The 22,500-nt window shown below is 46.8% G+C and overlaps 1 long non-coding RNA gene across 1 annotated transcript in view; it reads right to left on the bottom strand.

The window, feature by feature from the left end:
- LOC147034359 (uncharacterized) overlaps window positions 1–22,500 on the bottom strand; it is a 97,656-nt gene that overhangs the window by 35,796 nt on the left and 39,360 nt on the right. The gene's annotated exons all lie outside the window — the stretch shown is intronic.

Raw genomic sequence — 22,500 nt, forward strand, 5'->3', positions numbered from 1 at the left:
TGCATGCAGTTTTGTGCTCTGCCTGGAACACAGGCATCATCCCAACTGACTGGAAGAGGGGCCTTGTTGTCCCTCTCTGGAAAGGGAAGGGTGATCGCCAAGACTGCAACAACTACCGAGGGGTGACGCTGCTCTCAGTGCCGGGCAAGGTCTTTGCTCGGATAATTCTTGATAGGGTTCGCCACCATCTGCTTGAGCACCAGCGTCCAGAGCAGTCAGGCTTTACACCAAAGAGGTCAACGATTGACCGTATCCTTGCACTTCGTGTCCTCACCGAACGCAGACGAGAGTTTCGGCAGGGGCTGCTTGCAGCCTATGTTGATCTCTGTAAAGCGTTCGATTCAGTGAATCGGGATGTCCTCTGGAGGATTCTTGGTCTTCGTGGGGTGCCACCAAAACTGATCGATCTGATGTCTGAACTCTACTCTGGTACTGAGTGCTGTGAAGTGTGGTGGTACCACCTCTGACTTATTTCCAGTTGTTACTGGAGTTCGTCAGGGATGTGTACTTGCCCCCACACTTTTCAGCACTTGTATGGACTGGAATTTAGGGAGGATGTCGGAGAGATCAAGTTGCGGTGCATCGTTTGGGAATGTCAAGATCTCGGACCTTGATTTTGCAGATGATGCAGTCATCTTTGCGGAGACTTTAGACATCCTTTTGGGGGCCCTCGAGGTGCTGAATGAGGAGTCGGAGCCGCTGGGATTACGGGTTTCTTGGGTCAAAACTAAGATCCAGGCTTTCGGTGACATATTGGATGCTGCTGTCCTGTCTGTGTCTGTTTGTGGTGAGGATGTTGAGGTCCTGGAGAGATTCACTTACCTTGGCAGTGATATTCATGTCTCTGCTGGCTGCGAGTCAGAGGTCAATAGACGTCTGGGTCGGGCCTGGGGAGTCATGGATTCACTGGATCATGGGGTGTGGCGCTGCCGGTACCTGTGCGGGAGGACGAAAGTCCGAGTCTTCAGGTCCTTGGTACTTCCAGTCTTGCTCTATGGGTGCGAGACTTGGACTCTGACCAAGGATCTGAGACGGAGACTTAATTCCTTTGGTACCAGGTCTCTTCGGAGAATCCTTGGCTATCGCTGGTCGGATTTTGTATCCAACGAGCGGTTGCTGAGAGAGACTCGGATGAGATTTGTTACCTGCATAGTCCGTGAGCGTCAGTTGCGGCTGTATGGACATGTGGCTCGTTTTCCTGACGCTAATCCTGCTTACCAGATTCTCTCAGCGAGGGAGTCTCATGAGTGGAGGAGGCCAGTGGGCCGACCACGTTCCTCATGGTTGCAGCAGGTTGACCGTTATCTCAAGGAGATGGGGATGGGCCTGGCATCTGCCTGGGGGATGGCCAGACGGAGGCCCCAGGAGTACCGGCGGAAAGTGGACGCAGCGACGCGCTGTTCTGGCACATGCTCCCATACCTGACCTGACCTCGCCCACCGGAACGGACAATTCAGTCGTGATCCTCCTGGAACTACCGCCAGGAGCCAGTCACGGGTGGGGGTCTAACCTCACCACAACTCAGTCCGCATTCAACCCGCGCGAAGTAAGGTGACTCGCCGAATGTCGATATACCTAAGTGCCCACGTGGGTAGCGTACCGAGGAGTTGTGCCATGCCGCAGTTCGGCTCCGGACACGAACCGCTTAAGCGGCTCGTTCCGTGCTAAGGGGATAACCGAGCGGAGTTATCGCCGACCTTGACGGTTCAGATTACTTACTGGGTGTCTAAACCCAATACCAATCCCTTCCGTGATGCAAGATGGAACTTTCAAACGGGAAAAAGACGACGAACGGGATACATTTCACACAAGGACATTTATTATACAACACGTAAGCAGGCAAATAGGAACAACAGGCAAGCACGTATACTGGCAAATAGAAACAAAAGCAGGCAAACAAAAGCAAGGGAAAGCACTACGACCGAATATAATTTATAAATGTACAGTCACTTCAGCAGTTTTACTTGACAGGACAACGCCACGACAACATTCATTCAAAAACCCACATGAAACACAAGAAAAGACCTCCTCACAGACAAGGGGGTCAGGCTGGACCACTTGGGTCTTTATGACACGGGACCTGGGAGACCGAACGGGTCCCGCGAGACCGTAGCAGGTTACCTGCACCCTCGAGGTGCGACAGTCGGCGAGCCCTCTCCGGCACTCTCCTCTCGTGCGCGCCTCGACCCTGGACCACCGCTCGCAACCCTCACGACTTGGCGCCCAGAAGGAGAAGACGACCTCGACGATCCAGAGAGAGAACCCGAGTTCGGCCTCGACCACCAAGAGATGAGGAAGCGCGAACCTCCAACGACCACCAAGAGAAGAGGAAGCTAAAATGACGAGAGCGAGTCCGAGTTCGACCTCGACCACCAGAAGAGAGCGGATGACGTCGACGAAGAAGAAGCAGAGAGCGTCAACGAAGAGGAAGCAGAGCAATCCAGCACGAAGAAGAAGAGAGCGAGCCCCGCGTGCGGTCCGCCTTATATAGCGCGGGGCTCCGCCCCTTCGCTCCACCCCCTTTTCGGCTCCGCTTCCCTTTGAGCCCTTTCGAGAAGCTCCTCGAAAAGGGGCGGTCCCCCTACCGACCGCCTCACGCCCTGTGTCCACCAATCGCGAGCGAGCTCTTCGCTCTTCGTTTAGTTTAAAAACTAAACAGTCAGTCCTTCGGAGGGGAGAGGGGGGGAAGTTGGGGGAGTGAGGAAAGGGTGAGGGGGGTGGGGATGGGAGGGAGGGGAGGGGGAGAGGATATGGTTGGATTCTGGCCGATGTGATGCCCAGTTTAGCATCCTCCGAGAGACGGCACACACATCGATGATTCACCCTGCCTGTGAAACACTGGGATGACAGTTTATAGCTGGGTTGAGATTCGAACCCAGCTTAGACGGCTTAGAGTGACCTTGCGTGCTTCTCGGCTTTCCTGCCGTGATGTGGCGATTCATGACTTAATTCCAACTGAAAACATTTTTTACTCGTTGTGATCATATAATTTATTTTGCCTTCCTATCTCCGCTATCAAACCACGATATCGCCTTTGATTAATGCTTTAAGAATGCGTGCCAAGTGGCTTCACCAAATAATCCACAAAACGGTTGAAGAAACTTTTCAAAACAAAATGATTAATTTTCATTTGTATTTTTCTATGCCGAAGTGATGGGTCATATAATGGAAGAACGCACAAAAATGGGAAATGTCATCTCTACTAATAATAAGTGTGTGTGTGTGTGTGTGTGTGTGTGTGTGTGTGTGTGTGTGTGTGTGTGTGTGTGTGTGTGTGTGTGTGTGTGTGTGTGTGTGTGTGTGTGTGTGTGTGTGTGTGTGTGTGTCTTCTCAATAACTCCAAAACTATAAAACCTAGCAGCCTGAAACTTTGCATGCCAACAAAGAAAACTCCAAGGAAGTGCAAGAGTGAAAATGGGATGTTTAGGTTAATTAAAACACCCCTTATGAAGATAATTGACGGCCTTATTTAATTATATCTTTCATCAGGCGATCCTCGACAACCTTGCTGTCTGGGGTCTTAAGGCGTTTCCTTGGTAACCTCGCTGTGGTCTGAAGCCGCCATCTTTTTCGGCCTGCTCAACCATGCTATGACTTGGGAACAGGACACAACGATTTCTTAACGATAAAGTTTTTTTGTTTTTTTCACTTTCCTCACTGTTGTGTATAAGCACAGACAGCCCACCGGAAGGATCTTTTGCTCATCTGCTTTAATCACGTCTCGTGCTCCACACTCAACATCCCGCTGACGTCACTCTCAGTTCCGCCTCGTCAGTTCCAGCTCATCATGCATTCATTCATATTCATGTAACTCCCAATACCACACTCACTCGTATTATCGAATGCTTGTTCATCATAGCTACGAATCGCTGGGTATATTGCAATGCTTATAAACGCCTGGAGACGCCAGCATTTGTGGCTTCATTTCACTTGTGCATTTGAATAACCAAGAGAATCTCTTAAACTAAGGATTATTATAAAATGTGAGCTCCAGATTTGAAAGTATCAGCAGTTTCGACTCCTAAGAAAAAGTGTTGATTTGTTCAATTCGGACATTGCATGGGCGTTTCCTGGTGCACAGTTGGATCGATGGCAATTGCTAATCACTTGCCAAGCCAGGTGTTCCGTTGGAGTGTTTGCTTGAGTACTTGAGCTATTTACCGAGCTGTACAGTGCAGTTCCTATTCCGATTGGGATGTACAGTCAACAGTTACTGCAGGTACGTATACAGCACACACGGACGTGATACATATGGGTAGATTTGGATCTCTACGGACTCTCTGCGGGTGTGTGGACATGCCATGCCTGTTACGGGTGCCGTAGTGGCAAAGTTTCATCCCATATCTTATGGAGGTTCTTTCAGGTTTTCCTTTGTCTTCACACCTGTTTCCAAAGCATTTGTTGAGCAGATTTGCTTTACAAAGGTTAAATGGTTTCTCTTTTTGAGTAACAAAGCAAAATATATTTGATAATGCCCGATTTCTGAGCCGTTTGCTGTGTCAATGTGTTTTCTAAATTACGAGCCAACTTTTTTCCACCTGTCATACAGAGTTGTTTATAAAGATTGATGTTTGTGAACATCTACTTGAAACGTCTATACCAATGTAACGTATTTTTCGGTGAAAGCTACTCAAGGTTTTTGGGTTGTATACAGTACGCACTGCAGTCGGTAATCACACTGAGTCCAACCTGCCGATTCCCGAAAAATTGCCGATATCGGCCGTGCATGCGTGCTTGCGTGTGTACACACATATGCGGGTTTCAGAATATGGAATGGAGTCCTCCAAGGGTGGGCTAAAAGCATCCACCTTCATTTCAGTGAGGGGTCACGATTCATGGATCAAGCTGTGAAGTTTTCTGTTCTCAAAGTTTTGTGCTGAGGGTTCTCTTCAGGATCCTCGCTCAACCCTGGACAGCTTCCAACTGTAGTTTGTTTGTAATAATATTCCCAGGGATAAATTAGCTCACCTGTAAAGTAGTTCCGGGGAGCTTATGGCATGGCACATTATCCGTCCGTCCACAAATACTTGTAACTTCTCAGAAACTACACATACGATTTTAATGAAATTTGACCACAACCTTCATCACCCATGATGGCATAAAAATACGGGGTCTTAAGGGGCCTACAGAGGGAGTTTATGGGGGTGGGGGGGGGAGTGGGTTTCCTCCCCAAAGAGGTATTTGCTTTCTTCTCAAATAATACATACAATTCCGATGAAACGTCATGACAACCTTCATTACCCATGGCGTACCAAAGTTTGTTCATGACATTAGATTATTAGAAAAATCTGCTCAAAGGGGATTTAAGGGGGTCTGCCCACCAAAATATGTATTTGCTTTCTTCTCCAAAACTACACATAAAAATTCTGATGAAACTTGACCACCAACTTCACCATCCATGATGTACTAAAGTTTGTTCACGACATTAAAAAAAAATTGGGGTCTAGTGGGGTCTATGGGAAGAGGGGTGTTGCCCTCCAGAATACGCATTTGCTTTCTTCTCAGAAACTACAAGCAATTCAGATGAAACTTGACCACCAACTTCACCACCCATGATGTACCAACATTTGTTCATGAAATAAAAAAATTGGGGTCTAAGGAGTTCTATGGGGGTGGAGGGGGGGTTGCTCCCCAAAATATGTATTTGATTTCTTTTCTGAAGCCACACACACAATTTCGAAGAAACTTGACCACAACCTTTATCACCCATGATGTACCAAGGTTTGTTCATGGCATTAAAAAATCATCCATTGGTATTGTTGCGAATTCGCGCCCGCCGGCGTGCGAGCGGCCACGGAACTCGAATCGCGGCACGTCGCCCACCGGACGGACAATTCCGTCGTGACCCTCTCGGACTAACGCCGGGAACTAGTCACGGGTGGGCCTTTCGGCCTCACCACGATCGTGCCAACCGGCCCCCCGCGTGGGATAGGGTTGCTCGCCAAATTCTACCTACCTAAGTACCCACACGGAGGGTAGACCGGGCGATCGCACCTCGCCGTAGGTCGACCCCGGACACGGGCCACTGAAGCGACCCGTTCCGTACTATTGGGATAACCGAACGGTGTTATATCGTCAACCTCGACGGTTCCGATTAATTATCGGGCGTATTTAGCCCACTACCAACCCTTTACGTGAAGTAAGATGGAGATTCAATTAAAGAAAAGACGAAGCGAAACGGGAAAAACAGTTCAACATAAGGCACATTTATTCCGCGGCAAACGGAAAGCACACATATAAAATTACAACAATTATGCACCAAAAGCAAATGTAAAAGAAACACAACAATTATGCACCAAAAGCAATTACAACAAAAGAAACACAATGCAGATCTACTACCGACTACACGAGCACACGGCAACACTTACACAGTTTTACTTTACAGACGGCGCCGACAACACATATACTCAAAAGCAAAAGAAAAAGGGGCCACCCTCTACGACAAGGGGGCAGACGGGCCTGGGGCCGAGACCGCGTGGAGCCTACCCGTCTTGTGATGAGCCGCAAAATGGCGGTGGTGCCCCGACTCCGCACTCCTCCGCGGGTTTCGTTGGCACTGCTTGGAATGGGGTGGGAACGGGCCCCCTTTTCGCACTATCTCAGCGCGGGGGGGAAACAGGGGGGGTTGTTGATGCTCTGGGGAAAGAGGATAGCTGGCTTGCTTGGGTCCCGCGACGAGCGACTCCACTGCGCCCTCGACCGCGTTCCCGGCTTCCCCTCTCTGCAGCTCCCCGACAGACTCCGAACCCCGACAGAACGACTCTCCTCCAGACCCGTCTTGACTGCTGCTGCCACACTTCGCTGCCGCCACACCTCTCCAACTCGCCCGAGCCCGAAACAGAAACTCACTGAATTCGCCCCGCGCTCGGTGCTTTATAGTACGGCAGGAGAAACCATATGCAAATTTCCGGATCGGGATGAACTCGGGGGCGGAGCCACGCTCGCCCATTGGACGGAGGAAAAGTGGGCGTGAACCTCCCCTGATCCTCGAATTTGCATATATCGATTCGCCTATAGCCATATAATTTGCATATAGCCAAATTGCCCCGCGCTTAATGATTGGACGGATCGGAAGTGGGCGTGCATCATTCCTGATCCGACTTCCCCTCGGAAAGGCCGCTCTTTGTACCCGCGGCTCAGCGCGCGTCCCGCACGAGGCCAGGTCAGCCTGACGCTCGGCGTTCACAAGCGGCGCGGGAATGGCTTCAGAAGGAGGAGAGGTGAAGGTGGTGGAGGGCCTAAAGTGGCGGTGATGGCCATGGCGACGCTTGGAATGGCGGTGATGCGATGGTTGCGAGAGCGAGTTGTGAAGGTAAAGGCCATGGCTGTTGGCGTTGTTGTTGTGAAGCGGCGTTGCGGTTGGTGGTTGTTGTGTGATGGTGGTTGAGACGTGGTTGGTTCAAAATAAAGATAAAACAGAAAAACGGCTATCTTAAAGGGTCGCAGCCCGACTGAATCACATTTATTCCCTCTAAACAACGGGTTTGGGGCTAACTACACATGTACTTACAGAGATACCTCAACTACGGGACCTGAATGGTGGTTTGCGAATTTCCTCAACCACAACAGTATTTACTTTCTTCTCCATTATATATTTTGAGGGTCTTCTATGCCTTCCAGCGGTTGCCTGGTTATCTTATCCAACCACTACCAGGTGAACACTCAGGGGTACTGCCCCTATGTTTAATATCTCTGTGAGGTTCTTCCTCATCATTCCTGTAGGTCCAGCGATTACTGGTACAACTTTGCCATTCTTCAGTTTCCAGGATCTTCTCATTTCATTCTTGAGGTCTTAGTATTTGGTCATTTTCTTGATTTCTGTATTGTTTAGTTCAAAATCACTGCTATAAACACCTCAATAAGCAATGCCTTCTCTCTTTTGTACCTTACTATGATATCTGGTCGCAACACTTTATTTTCGATGTTCACGCTCGATGGGATCATTAGTTCGTACGTGAGCGGTAAGTACTTCCATATTTTCAGTGATTACTTTTGGTTCATTTTCCCACAAATTTTCTGGAGCTGGGACATCAAAGTTTTTGCAGATGTGCCAGCGGATTACTTTACAAACTCTGTTGTGTCATTGTGTGTACAGCTATTCTGACATGAGTTTGTTTTTGTGTGTGTGTGTTCGGTCATTAAGCATAACATATTCTCTTTACGAACCCCACCTCCACTCCTCACCTTTCTCTCTTGTTTTTTTTTTGTTTTCATACTCGTCTGTCTCTGTCTCTGTATCTGTCTCTGTCTCTGTCTCTGTCTCTGTCTCTGTCTCTGTCTCTGTCTCTGTCTCTGTCTCTGTCTCTGTCTCTGTCTCTGTCTCTCTCTCTCTCTCTCTCTCTCTCTCTCTCTCTCTCTCTCTCTCTCTCTCTCTCTCTCTCTCTCTCTCTCTCTCTCTTTCTCTCTCTCGTCCGGATGGTCGTTATGTCTGGACAGTGGTTATCTCCATATGTGTCTGGATGGTGGTTATGTCTGGGCGGGGTTTGTCTCCAAATGAGAGTTTGTCTCCGGATGGGAGTTTGTCTCAGGACGTGTCTGGATTGGAGTTTGTCACTGGACGTGTCTGGATGGGAGTTTGTCTCCGGACGTGTCTGGATGGGAGTTTGTCTCCGGACATGTACAGGTGGTGTTTATGTCCGGATGGGAGTTTGTCTCCAGACGTGTCAGAACGGTGTTTGTCTCCAGACAGCTTGGCTCCAGACATATCCGTGCGGTAGTTGTCTCCAGACAGCTTGGTTCCGGACGCATCCGGGCAGTGTTTTGGTCTGGATTGGAGATTGTCTCCTGAGGTGTCCGGGCGGTGTTTATTTTCTGATGGAGTTTGTCTCCAGACGTGTCAGGGCGGTGTTTAGGTCCAGACAGGAGTTTGCCTCTGGACAAGTCTAGGCGGTGTTTTTCTCTGGACAGCTTGGCTTCGGATGCATCCGGGTGGTATTTAGATCTGGGTGGTGTTAATGTCTGGATGGGGGTTTGTCTCCGGAGTTTGTGTGTCCGTGAGCCCTGTCTCGAAGTAGAATTGTTTAAGGAATTGCTTGCATATTTGATAGCCTTCTTTGTTCGGATAACTCTGCTCTTTGTGTGCTTCACTTCCCTCTATTGTAAATAAATCCCCTCTTGGTGAATGTCCCAGCTCGTCCTTGTCCTTTCTATCATTGGTTTGCCGTGCTGCGAATGGGAATTAGAAAGCCGCATTGTTGCCGTAATCGTGCAATTGACCGGGAGGGTTCTGGTACTCTCCGCTCGGGGTACGACTCGGTAATGGCCCGGATTGCGCAGATCCTGCCGAGGGTGAATTTCCCCGGTAGTTTGACGACGTGGGTGATTAGGTATATTGAAATTGACAATTGACCCTACCCCATGTGGTCGACCTATTGGCGATCTTCGGTCCGATAAGGGACCCTTGACCTTTCGTATTTGTCTGAAAGGTATAACCTACATTCCGGGTGTTCGGTGGAGCCAACTCTACCTGCTCCCCCTAGCGGTCGTGCTCGCCACCGAGACCCGGCCCCACAACAATATATCCCACCCCTTGACAGGTACCATTGTAACAAGATAATTATCAATGTTATTCACTTCACCTCTCAGTAGTCATAATGTTTGGGCTCATCAGTGTAATATATATTGTTGCGAATTCGCGCCCGCCGGCGTGCGATCGGCCGCTCGACTCGAATGGCGGCCGCCTCGCCCACCGGAATGGACAATTCTGTCGTGACCCTCTCGGAACAACGCCAGTCACGGGTGGGGGTTTAACCCCACCACTACCGTGCCAATTGCCCACCCGCGCAGGATAGGGTTGTTCGCCAAATTCGATCTACCTAAGTACCTGCGTGGATGGTTGACCGGGCGATCGTACCTCGCCGCAGGCCGACTCCGGACACGAACCGCTTAAGTGGTCCGTTCCGTGCTATCGGGATAACCGAGCGGTGTTATCGTCGGCCTCGACGGTTCCGATTAATTATCGGGCGTATTAAGCCCACTACGAACCCTTTACGTGAAGCAGGATGGAGAGTCAATAAAGAAAAGACGAAGCGAAACGGCAAAACAGTTCACACAATGCACATTTATTACGCGACACACGGAAAACACACATATACAGCCAAACAGTCAGAATGCACCTATATCATGTAAACAAAAGAAACGACGCAGAGTTACAACCGAATACGCATACACACGGCAACACTTACACAGTTCTACTTTACAAGACACGGCGCCGACACACATTTACTCAAAAGCAAAGGAAAGAGGCCACCCTCATAGACAAGGGGGCAGACGGGCCAAAATGTGCGTGGGACCTGAAGGAGCGGCCAGATCCGCGAGACCGAGTGGGTCCTACCCGCGTCCTCGTGGCGCGTTGGCGGACGAGCCGCAGACGTGGCCGTGTGGCTGTGCCCCGACTCCGTGCTCCTTCGCGGGTTTCGTTGGCACGACGTTTGGAGTGGGGTGGGAACGGGGCCCCCTTGTTGCACTATCTCAGCACGGGGGAAAAGGGGGAATTGTTGATGCTCTGGGGGAGGGAGAATGGCTGGCTGGCTTGGGTCCCGCGACGAGCGATCTCCCGCCGCGACCTCGTCGCCGACCGCCGTCCTTCTCGCCTCGGACCCGAGCCCCTTGGCCTCTTGCCACAACTCTCCTCAGCCGACTGCAGAACCCAACTCGACGCCTTCGCCTCCCGACTCCTCTCTCTGCCACACTCCACCGCTGCCACACTATGCTCTTCCGAACTGACTCTGCCAAAACTCTCTGCCTTCAAAACTGACTCTGCCAAAACTCTCCACGATTCGCCTTGCGCTCGGCACTTTCTAGGCCGGCAGGAGAACCCATATGCAAATTTCCGGATCAGGATGAGCTCGGGCGCGGAACCACGCTCGCCCATTGGACGGAGGAAAAGTGGGCGTGAACCTCCCCTGATCCTAGAATTTGCATATTTCGATTTCACACGGACATGCCTGGAGGCGGGGCCAAGCCGCTCCGCGCTTGCTGATTGGACGGATCAGAAGTGGGCGTGTAGCATTCTTGATCCGAATTTTCCCTCGGAAAGGCCGCTATTTGCACTCGCGGCTCGGTGCGTATCGCTTGAACGAGCCCAAGACAGCCCGACGCTCAGTGGTCACAGGTGATGCGGGAATGGCCGTAGAAGGAGAGAGGTGAGGGTGGTGGAGGGTTTATCGGTGGTGGTTTGATGGTTATGGCGGTTAATTCAAAATAAAGATAGAACAGAAAAACGCCGAACTCAAAGCGTCGCAGCCCGAATGAATCACATAAATTCCCTCTAAACAACGGGTTTGGGGCTAACTACACATGTACTTGGAGTTATCTCTCCTACGGGACCTGAATGGTGGTTTGCGAATTTCCACAGCCGTAACAATATTATGGTATATATATATATATATATATATATATATATATATATATATATATATATATATATATATATATATATATAAATATATTTTTATATATATATATATATATATATATATATATATATATATATATATATATATATATATATATATATATATTGTTACGTTTGAGGGGGGGTATGCATTCAAAGGGTAATTCGGATGTTTAATTAGGTATGCCATGCTGTTCGAGTTTACCAGGATCTCGATGTAATAAGTAGCAATTCAGTGGTGATAAGTTGTCTAGTAAATGTTCATTTCTTCAAGGGGGAAATGATAATTGTCACGTAATTAGATAGGGACACGGGATAGGGTAAGTGTGTCTGCGTAAACCCCTTTTAGTAGTCCCTGGAGGCTGGCCGTGACTTCACAGGACAGGGCTGCGGATGGCTCCGCCCCGTGATCACGATTGGCGGAAGGCGACAGCGGTGGGCCAATAAAACGGCTCGATTGGAAGTGACGAGGACGGGAGGATAAATAGGTTCTGTTCGGGGTCGAAAAGGAAGAGGAAGAAGATCGGGACAAAAAGATCGTGTTTTTTTGGTGTGGAGGCTGTTGCACGGGAAGCGTACTTGTTGTTGTGCTGATTCGATCGTGTTCTTCATCGTGTCTTGGAGCCTTGCTGAGCCTCGTGCCTCACCTTGGTTGGCTCTGGGGTTCTGCTGACTCGGAGTACGGGGTCGAACGGCGGGCGGACCTGCCTCCCTCTCCTGCTCGCAATTTGGCGCCAGAACTGGTTCCCTGGCGGCTGTGAGCGGACTTGGGCCAGGACCAGGAGGTCGACAGCACCAGGGTTTCTCCTGCCCCCCCCCCCCCTGACGAGAGCAAGGCCAGCTCGTCCGACGCTGATCCAGGGTCAGTTGCGTCCACACCACGTTCCAGCCTGACCACCAGAAATAGCTACGTTGTGTGTGTGTGTGTGTGTGTGTGTGTGTGTGTGTGTGTGTGTGTGTGTGTGTGTGTGTGTGTGTGTGTGTGTGTGTGTGTGTGTGTGTACTTGGCGCCTTAGAGGGTTTGAGATCTGTATATTAATTGGAATTGTCTGTGTTTTCTCCACGCCCGATCCCACACCATCCCGTCGAATCGCCCCGGATCGCTCTTCTTGCCGAGTCTTGTTATTTCTGGTGAATAATAAAAACAAATAAACATCATCAACTCAGTGAAAAGCGACTCGTGCCACCTTCCTCGTCCCGTTTGCGGTAGAGCGATTAGAACCGCCATGTTTGGGTTATAAATAAATAAACCGCCTCCATCGTTTCGGCTCATTCTACGTTGGCGGGACTGTTCAAGTCCCGTGGACGTCACATTGGTGTCAGGGTGTTGGATGTTCGAACCCCTCTAAATTATATTTGGTATCGGGAGAATATACCAAGATTAAAATCTCTCCACGAATTGGAATACAAAATTACTGCAGAAAAGCGCGCGAGCGCGGGAAAATTTTGGCGGGATTTTTCAAATTTAAATTAATTGGCGGCAAACGGGACTTCTGCACCATGGCGGATGTGCAGATGTTTGAGGAGGAAGGCCACGTGTCTGGCAGCGAGTCGGGGGAAGAGGGGAGAGACGGGGGTAGGGTTGGAACCTCCCCCATTCCGAGTGTGGACCGTGCTTCATTGCCCGTAACGGGGCCGGCAGCGCCGGAAACCGGCGCGATGTCGATCCAGACAATGTTGGAACGTTTAATAGGGGACATGGCGGCACAAATAGCAAATCAATTTGTGGCACAGAGGGCAGAAATGACAGATCAATTGGGGGTAATGGGGGTACAGTTGGGTGCACGGATTGATTTAATGAGGGATGAATTGGGGGAAAAGATGGAGAAAATGAAAACTGAGATGCAGGAGTGTGTGGATGTTAAATTGGGAGAAATACAAAGCAAATTCGAGGCTGGATTGGAGGAAACAAAGGTAGAAATTACATTGGAGGGGGAAAATATACGAAAAAAAATTGGTGGATAAAATTGATGCAACGAACATTTGGGTTGATAAAGTGGATGAAAGCCTGGAACGTCATCGTGCCTGTGTGGATGCTCGTATGCAGCTGCAAGTTGAAGAGTGGGGAGAGTTGAGGAAGCAAGGGATGAATTTGGCGGAGGAGGTAAAAGGATTGGAGGCTCGTTTGGACGAACAAGATAAAATTATGAGCCAAGATGAAGTCTTGGATAAAGGCCTGGTAGAGCCGTCTTTTGTAAGTAGAGTGTCCGGGTTGGTTGAGGAGCAGCTCCAAACTCGCGACGGAGCCTTGGAGGAGGTTGTGCGGGCCCAGAAGATCCTGCGGGAAGAGGTGAATCGGTCCATTCAACGTTTGGAACAGGAGGCAAAATTGACCCATGAGACCCTCACCACAAAACATCTTTGGCCACAGTGGGCTCCGAAATTGGATACGCAGCCACAAGGGTGTTTAATCCCTGGGCTGGATTCGGACAAGGGAGAAACTGAGAAGCGGGCCACCGTAAAAGTGATCCCCCTGGTAAATTTTGACGGGTCAGGAAGCGTTGAAGCTTTTCTGACGCAATTTGAGTGCATTTCCCGAGTAAACGGGTGGAATGAGCGGGAACGTACAGGGAATTTGGTGGCAACGTTGCGGGGACCAGCCGCAGATGTGTTAAACATGATCGCGGAGGGATGTTGACCAGCTCCCACATTTGCGAGGCGTTGAGCCGTCGGTTTGGGTTCGCGGCAAACTGTGATCTGGTGCGGGCCCAGCTCCAGCACCGCAGATTAAAGCCGGGTGAGACAGTGCAGGAGCTGGCACAGGACATTTACCAATCAGTCAGGATCGCGTATCGGGACCTTACAGTGGAGGCATGGGAAAGACTGGCACTAGAGAAATTTTTAGCTGCTCTTCCTGACCCTGAGGTCCGAGCGCTAGTGGAGTTTTTCAGGATCCACCCACCGTTCACCGAGCGGCCGAGTGCGCGGCCAGGCTGGCCTCGTGGAGTCGGCCGGGTCGGGTTCCAGAGAGGCCATTGGTGACGATCCGACAGGCGGAGATCCAGGATCAGGGAGGGGGGCTGGGAGAAATTGGCATTACCCAAATGCTTCAGAGGATGAATCCTCCTGCTGAACCGCCAGGTCTATCCGAGATCCCCTTTCATAGGTCGGGTCCGGAAATCACTGTCGGGGGTCAGGGAGACTAGATCAGGCTGAGCATATAGGGCCATGCTCGGCTGGTGAGATTGTGGCGAAGTGCCTCCTTTGGTGGAAAAAAAAATGAATTGTGGGAAAATTGGCATGTGTTTGTAAGTTCTGCTGGGTTTTAGAGTGACAATCGGGACAGTGGGTAATTGGTAACAAAGCGGGCACAAGTGGCTGTCCAATGGCTGGTGCGTGGATCGGGTGAGAAGTGCTGTGTGAGTTGTTTTAAGTTAAGAAGTGAAATGTATGGTGCACACATTGATTTTTTATTGGATATGGTGTGGTAACAGGGAAGGTCATGGTCGGCGAAGTGTTAGAAATGCAGGTGTCACATGTAAGGCTGATGGGGTGGGGGAGTCATGTGGGTTTTGTGGGTGGGGATGATGTGCTTGTCCACAGGGATTGCTGAAGCTCACGGTGAGCGTGAATTGCGACCCCCTTCAAGGAGATTCACCACCTGGTGGCTAATGGTGACAGTGTCTGAATGCAACTGGGAGAGGGTCTGGTTGGGCGACCAAGGCGGGTAGGACCTTGGCGACCCAGGAAGGCCAGAGGAGCCAGTGAGACCCCTTCCAGAGTGTTGTACGGGATTAGAGCTGATGGCTACCAGGGGGGAGGGAATCAAAAGGAGCGGGGCGGAGAAACGTCCGGGTTGGACTAAAGCTTACCTGTGGGCATGGTTGCACCTGAGATGCCCCCATCATCTTGTGGTAACCGACCCCACGGCCACGACGGGATTCAGCCTGCATGATTAAAATGAGGACCATGACCTAGAAATGTGATGATGACCATGGTGTGAGTGTTGTGAAGATGTATGAGTCCCACTCGATCCCGCACAACTTGACATGTGCAGCAAGGGCATGATGTCCGCATAATTTTGGGGCAAGCAAATTTGAAAATTGGCTCCCCAGGTAATGCTGGGTCTATTAGCATCCACTGGGGGAGGCGGTAAAGTGTAAATATCCTGTGAATAGTGTCGTTAAGGCTTAGAGTAGGAATGTAAAGTATAAGTGTCGTGTTTTTGTGGAACCTTTTGTTTCCCCTCCCCAGATCACTGGAAGAGTGTTGGGCAAGAGCGATGATCCAGAAGATGGAGTGCAACTTCGCTCAGTGCTCTCATGTGATAAAATAAAATAAAATAAAATAAAAAAACGAATGATTGTTTAGGCGAGGATAAGGCCATAAGGGGGTAGTGCATTAAGCAGGATAGGTAAGTTAGCTGCGACTCGCTGCCCATTGCCCCTCCTACTTTATTTCGTTAGGTTAATTAGATGTGAGTCAGTAAGTGTTAAGGCTGGTAGGTAGCGCCTGTGATATACCTTGCAGGAGCTGCGGTACCAGAGGAGGGGGCAGTGTTACGTTTGAGGGGGGGGGGGTATGCATTCAAAGGGTAATTAGGATGTTTAATTAGGTATGCCATGCTGTTCGAGTTTACCAGAATCTCGATGTAATAAGTAGCAATTCAGTGGTGATAAGTTGTCTAGTAAATGTTCATTTCCTCAAGGGGGAATTGATAATTGTCACGTAATTAGATAGGGACACGGGATAGGGTAAGTGTGTCTGTGTAAACCCCTTTTAGTCGTCCCTGGAGGCTGGCCGTGACGTCACAGGACAGGGTTGCGGATGGCTCCGCCCCGTGATCACGATTGGAGGAAGGCGACGGTGAGCCAATAAAACGGCTCGATTGGAAGTGACGAGGACGGGAGGATAAAAAGGTTCTGTTGGGGGTCGAAAAGGAAGAGGAAGAAGATCGGGACAAAAAGATCGTGTTTTTTTGGTGTGGAGGCTGTTGCGCGGGAAGCGTACTTGTTGTTGTGCTGATTCGATCATGTTCTTCATCGTGTCTTGGAGCCTTGCTGAGCCTCGTCCCTCAGCTTGGTTGGCTCTGGGGTTCTGCTGACTCGGAGTACGGGGTCGAACGGCGGGCGGACCTGCCTCCCTCTCCTGCTCGCAATTTGGCGCCAGAACTGGTTCCCTGGCGGCTGTGAGCGGACTTGGGCCAGGACCAGGAGGTCGACAGCACCACGGTTTCTCCTGCCCCCCCTTACGAGAGCAAGGCCAGCTCGTCCGACGCTGATCCAGGGACAGTTGCGTCCACACCACGGTCCATCCTGACCACCAGAAAGAGCTACGTTTTGTGTTTGTGTGTGTGTGTGTGTGTGTGTGTGTGTGTGTGTGTGTGTGTGTGTGTGTGTGTGTGTGTGTGTGTGTGTGTGTGTGTGTGTGTGTGTGTGTGTGTGTGTGTGTGTGTGTGTGTACTTGGCGCCTTAGAGGGTTTGAGATCTGTATATTCATTGGAATTGTCTGTGTTTTCCCCACGCCCGATCCCACACCATCCCGTCGAATCGCCCCGGATCGCTCTTCTTGCCGAGTCTTGTTATTTCTGGTTAATAATAAAAACAAATAAACATCATCAACTCAGTGAAAAGCGACTCGTGCCACCTTCCTCGTCCCGTTTGCGGTAGAGCGATTAGAACCGCCATGTTTGGGTTATAAATAAATAAACCGCCTCCATCGTTTCGGCTCATTCTATGTTGGCGGGACTGTTCAAGTCCCGTGGACGTCACAATATATATATATATATATATATATATATATATATATATATATATATATATATATATATATATTACCATATATATATATATATATATATATATATATATATATATATATATTACCATATATATATATTACCATATACCATATTACCATATATATATATATATATATATATATATATATATATATATATATATTACCGTATATGTATATATATATATATATATATATATATATATATATATATATATATATTACCGTATATGTATATATATATATATATATATATATATATATATATATATATATATATATATATATATATATATATATATATATATATATATATATATATATATATATATATATATTACCGTATATATATATATATATATATTATCGTATATATATATATATATATATATATATATATATATATATATATATATATATATATATATATATATATATATATATATATATATATATATATATATATATATATATATATATTACCGTATATATATATATATATATATATATATATATATATATATATATATATATATATATATATATATATATATATATATATATATATATATATATATATATATATGAATTGAATTAGTCGGCGAATTATATCTGCGGCACCTTGAACAAATTATATTTTCCTTCCTGGACCATAAGTTGGAAGAGACCTTATCTTCTTAAATGTTCCACTTGACACCAGCTTGCCCAGACTGCTTGATATCTTTGATTGTGGTTGCTGTCTGTGCAGCAGCCTCGTCACGATGTAAAATAATTCACCAGGTGGTTTGCACGTTCCACGTGAACGGCCTTCTTCGGGTATGTGGAACAACCAATTGTATGTATTTAATTTTTGAAAAAGGAAAGGTTGACATGACAATTCAGTCGGTACTGCAGGTAAGGGCATAAAAATCATTTTATCACCACCGATCAATGTGTGATGAGACGAAATGGGTTCCTGATTTGTTTCACCATCAAACGAGGCTCGTTTACATGGTGAGTGTGTTTCATTCACCTTTGAGTTTGAATGATCATTCGGATTAAACTGTCGCCATCACTTTTGTTGTCGTTGAGACTCTGAGCCGAAATGACGTGCCAATGTGATCATGTGACATTCGCATGAAAATGAAGCCACAAGACCACGAGATGGTCTAATAAACGTTAATTGGTGTTGTCTTTAAAAAGAAACAAAAACAACACAAAAAGAGTTCATTCAATTGTTTAATTATCAAGCAGTGTATAAGCATGCACAATTATGTATGTTGTTCGTGACGTTTCCACCATGAGTGGCATGAAGTGGGACAGTTTGCTCCACGCAGCATGAGAGAATCACCCGAGAGGATGTGCACAGCACCAGGTGCGTTTGTTCGGTTCAGTCCGGGACGCACCTTGCACCCCCACCCCCCTTCCTCTCCGGCTCAGATTTTGGATCCACATGATGGATCGTCGAGTCTTCAACGATGGCGACCTGATTATTCGATCTTCTACTCTGTACTGTCCCGTATGTTTGCGCTCTGGCCTTGTGTGTGAGTCTCGCGTTCACCTGTTCAAGGTATTTTCGCTCCACATGTGGTGCTTTCCATTGCACAGTGCTGCTCTCTCGATCGCACCGACGGTATCCGCAAATATACGTGAACTAAATTTGTGCTTATTTCCAATAAACTGCATTTACCAACACGATATCGCATTTACGTGCAGCAAACCGTATTTACCAACATTATACGCATTTATCAACAATGTAGCTCGTTACCAACACTAACTGCCTTTACCAACACCAATCACCTTCATTTACAACAAACCACATTTACTTAAGCAAATCGCATTTACCAACACCTACCGCACTTACCAACACCTACCGCACTTACCAACACTAACTGCCTTTACCAACACCAATCACCTTAATTGACAACAAACCACATTTACTTAAGCAAATCGCATTTACCAACACCTACCGCACTTACCAACACTAACTGCCTTTATCAACACCAATCACCTTAATCGACAACAAACCACATTTACTTACAGCAAATCGCATTTTCCAACACCTACCGCACTTACCAACCCCTACATCACTTACCAACACCTACAGCACTTACCAACACCTGCCGCACTTACCAAGACGTACCGCAGTTACCGGCACATACCGCACGTACCAACACTAACGGCCTTTATGAACACCACTCACCTTAATCTACAACAAACCACATTTACTTACAGCAAATCGCATTTACCAACACCTACCGCACTTACCAACACCTACAGCACTTACCAACACCTGCCGCACTTACCAACACCTACCGCACTTACCAACACCTACCGCACTTACCAACACTAACTGCCTTTACCAACACCAATCACCTTAATCTACAACAAACCACATTTACTTACAGCAAATCGCATTTACCAACACCTACCGCACTTACCAACACCTATAGCACTTAACACACCTACCGCACTTACCAACACCTACCGCACTTACCAACACCTACCGCACTTAACAACACCTACCGCACTTACCAACATCTACCGCATTTACCAACACCAACTGCATTTTACCACAACACCTACCGCATTTACCAACACCTACCACATTTACCAACACCTACCGCATTTACCAACACCTACCGCATTTACCAACACCTACCGCATTTACCAACACCTACCGCATTTACCAACACCTACCGCATTTACCAACACCTACTGCATTTACTTAGAGCAAACCGCACTTACCAACACCGATCGCACTTACCAACACCGATCGCACTTACCAACACCGATCGCACTTTCCAACACCTGCCGCATTTACCAACACCTACCGCATTCACCAACACCTACCGCATTCACCAACACCTACCGCATTTACCAACACCTACCACATTTACCTAGAGCAAACCGCATTTACCAACACCGATCGCACTTACAAACACCTACCGCATTTATCTAGAGCAAACCGCATTTGCCAACACCTTCCGCATTTACCAACATTGTCCACATTTAACAATAACAAAGCTTGTTTGCCAACACTAATCTAATTTACTTGCAATAACCTGTGTTTACAAATTTTGTTAGCCTTTACAGCAGACCAAATTTATGGATACAATGCCGTCTTTACTTGTATGAAACCGCATTTACCAACATTGTCCACAGTTAACAATAATAAAGTGCATTTCCCAACACTAACGCATTTACTTATATCAAATCCCATTTGCCAGTATTGTCTGCATTTACCAACATTGTCCAGATTTAGCAACACAAAAAAACACCTTCACTAACTGCATCGATCAAAACTGACTGCATTTGTTTGTATACAATTGCATTTACCAACATTAACCATATTTATCAACACTAACCACATTTAACAACACTAACCGCATTTATAAGCACAGCAATGCTATCGCACTGACAACACCTGCCGCATTTTTAGTGCAAAAGTTTGCATGTTCGCATGTCCGCACCTGTTGAATATATATATATATATATATATATATATATATATATATATATATATATATATATATATATATATATATATATATATATATATATATATATATATATATATATATATATATATATATATATATATATATATATATATATATATATTGTGTGTGTATTAACCATGTTACATTTTGGTGGATAACGTACGGACCGCCACACACACTGCCATATTGTATCCACACGATTATAGAATACGGTGGAAAGGTTTTGTCACCTTCCGTGTCATTGTTTCATTTGTACATAAAAACAATGTGCAATGAAAAATTGCTCGTCCTGCTCCTTTTCATCCACTCGTTAAATGATTATTGTGGTTATAAGAGGTGGTCAAACAATATGGCGAACAACGTGGTGAATAGCAGGTGCGGTTTTGCTTTTGAAATTGCAGTTAAGAAATCAATGTGTGTGTATGTATGTATATGTATGTATATATATATATATATATATATATATATATATATATATATATATATATATATATATATATATATATATATATAATTATCTACAAAGCTTTAAAAACGAGGTGCATGCAGGTGCGGATATTATTAATGCGTGGTGAGGATATGTGGTGAGAGCGGTACGAGCAATAGAACACATGTACGTTGTTGCTTGGTACCCGATGGTGTGAGATGATCAATAAGTCTGTGGTCCTACACTTGGAGTAAACATCAGGGTTGATTGTCAGGTTCATGTCATTTTGAAAGGGACATCACAAGTCCTCGGCTTATTATCATTATTTTTATGAGTACACAGATTTACTGATCATTCTCACAATATAACCACCACCACCAAAGTGGTTTATTTTTATTTCGTAGTAGGGGAAAAATTACATTTGTGGCTCATTCTTTGCAGGGAAATATGTTTCAACGCACCCCCCCCCCCCCAACCACCACCACAACCACACTCGGCGTCATCCCCTATCCTGCTAAAGGATTCATATTCACAAATGTGGTTAATGCAGTCCAAGCTCTCAAATACAGCAGCATAATACAACGAAATGCGGTTTATACCACAATAACCACAAAATTTTGGTCATGTAAACTACATCTCTATAATAGAATCATCGAACGCGGATTTGGTTTCGCGAATGCAGCGGGTTATCAACTGTTCGCACGAATGCGGATCTGATGATGTTGATAAAGGCGCCTTTATATGAAACTCGATCTACGTGCAGATAGGAACAAATGTGGGAAACGTTATGAAGGCGATTCCTGTTTAATGGTAAAACGATGCACTACAAAAAATAAAACCAAAAAATATAAATGCTGGGCCATGTTGGGCCGAACGGTATCTACTAAAAATGGACACCGCATTGTCTGTTTTTATGTACAATTGAAACAATGACACGGAAAGTGACAAAACCTTTCCACCGTGTTCCATAATCATGTGTAGAACGATATTGCAACGCGTGTGATGCATTCTCCATTTTATCAATGGATGAAATCAACAGGACGTCGTTGATCGAGATATGTTAACCGCCGTGGGAAGCAAGACGCTGACGTTTTGGACGTTAACCCTTCGTCGGAGTATCGGATACTCTTGTGCTCTGACAAAGGCTTAACGCCCAAAATGTCATTGTCTTGATTCCATCGACGGTTATACCTGTCCACCGACGCAGAATGACTTCCCAGCAACACCAGTTCTTCGTTCTTCATTTTAACACCCTCTCATATGTAATGATGATTTATAAAGGGACATCAAACAAAAAGCTCTTTTCCTGCATTTTTATAACAATAAGTAAATACCACATCACGTGACAATCTTTGGCATTTGGCTTGAATGGGAATTTGTTAACAATAGAATGTTACGTGGCAAACTTGTGGACGGTGGCCGTTTACAAACGGTTGTTGGAGCCCGACAGCCTTTAC

Source organism: Eptatretus burgeri, chromosome 1 (genome assembly GCF_056783735.1).
Source record: "Eptatretus burgeri isolate ZD-2024b chromosome 1, Ebu_testis_v1, whole genome shotgun sequence".
In the NCBI taxonomy this organism is placed as follows: Eukaryota; Metazoa; Chordata; class Myxini; order Myxiniformes; family Myxinidae; genus Eptatretus; species Eptatretus burgeri.